This window comes from Histoplasma capsulatum, genomic scaffold (genome assembly GCF_000149585.1).
Source record: "Histoplasma capsulatum NAm1 scaffold_2 genomic scaffold, whole genome shotgun sequence".
In the NCBI taxonomy this organism is placed as follows: domain Eukaryota; kingdom Fungi; phylum Ascomycota; class Eurotiomycetes; order Onygenales; family Ajellomycetaceae; genus Histoplasma; species Histoplasma mississippiense.
This window is the reverse complement of record NW_001813981.1, coordinates 3,143,724-3,145,233: the sequence shown is the minus strand read 5'-3', so window position 1 is coordinate 3,145,233 and position 1,510 is coordinate 3,143,724.

Genomic DNA, 1,510 nt, shown 5'->3' with positions numbered 1-1,510 from the left:
TGAGATACCTAATATAATATAATGAAACGTGACTAGGGGCCCGCCACAGGTCGTGAAGGGGTGAAGGGGGCCCTTAGGGGGAAGAAACAATGGCGATTCATGTTACTGTACGGAGTTTTTATACAATGATTCTATGGTAGTTCAATTATTTAGCGAGGAAGACATCCTATAATACATTATAATAAATGATCAGATTATGTATGGTACACACACGAGAGAGAACGGGGGGGTGTGGTTAAAGACAAACGAAAGAAAAACAGTGACAAAAATTTGCTAATAAAAACCAGAACAGATTGATGAAGTGGGAGGAAGGGGAGAAGGGAGCGCGCTCATGGGGAAAAATCGACATTACCTTTTCTTATTCATTCATTCATTCATTCATTTGTCTTTCACAATCATTCATTTTCATCCTTAGATTATCATCCATCACACTGACTTGGGCCCTGGCATATCAGCAGACGTCCCACAGGTCTACGCAAGGTGAAGAAAAACGGAAACGGGGCCCCGGAAGCACATCTCATCTTTCCACCACACCGCTTCCTCCACGGCGTGAAGAGAAGGAAGAAACAGGCAGACAGACAGACGTCTAGCCACCGGGCCCCCAGCTGCAAAAGGAAGAACGGAGACGGGCGAAGGACACCTGGTCCTCTCAGCCACCAGTTCATGCACACACACACACACACACAGGTATCTGCTTGGTTGAAAGGAATGAATCGGACACATCCTGAGAGAGGGGACAAAACAAATAATCCCCCCCGCCCTTCTCAACTGCACAGGCTGAGCTAGACTTCGTTTCCATGTCAATTTCTCTCCGCATGCTAACCAGCTCGGTCACTGTTCCCTCCCCTTCGTGCCTTGCGCAATCAGAATCAGAAAGGGTGTATGTGCACACGTTAACTCACACCCGAGGCAGGGCCTAGAAACAAAGAATCAACCATGGTTTTTTTTTTTTTTTTCAACGGCCAAGAATGGATGGTTCCTTTACGGGGGGTATGTTTTTGCAGGCCCACATGATACATTTGGTACGTAGGTAGGCAGGAGACAGGAGACAGAAAACAAGTTGCACGCAGTGTGGGTGCCCATATCCGATATTGGATGCGGGGGATATAGACATGGACATGGACATGAACCTAGACCTGTACGGCGCAAATACATGTTTATCAGCTCCTCAATGGAAGAAGAGGCGGGGGATAACAAAACCCTGAGGGACAGCACAGGGCCCGGGGACTCCAGGTTTCTAGGTAGCTAGGTCGGCCCAGGCCAGCTGCCACTGCATATAGCAGCAGTGCGCAAGATGCAGGCTGGCCGGTTTCCTCTTTTGTCTGCAGCTGGGGGTGAACCCCGCATGTTTTATGTAGTTTCGTAGCAAAAATGGGGAGAGAGGGGTCTGGCCAATGGCGCATGCAGGCGGGACAGGCGTAATCGGGCTGAAACTTGGTTTCGGAATTTTGCTGCTCCAGCTGCTGGTGATGCAATAGTTGCTTTTGGCCCGTTTCTGGCCTTGTTCTTT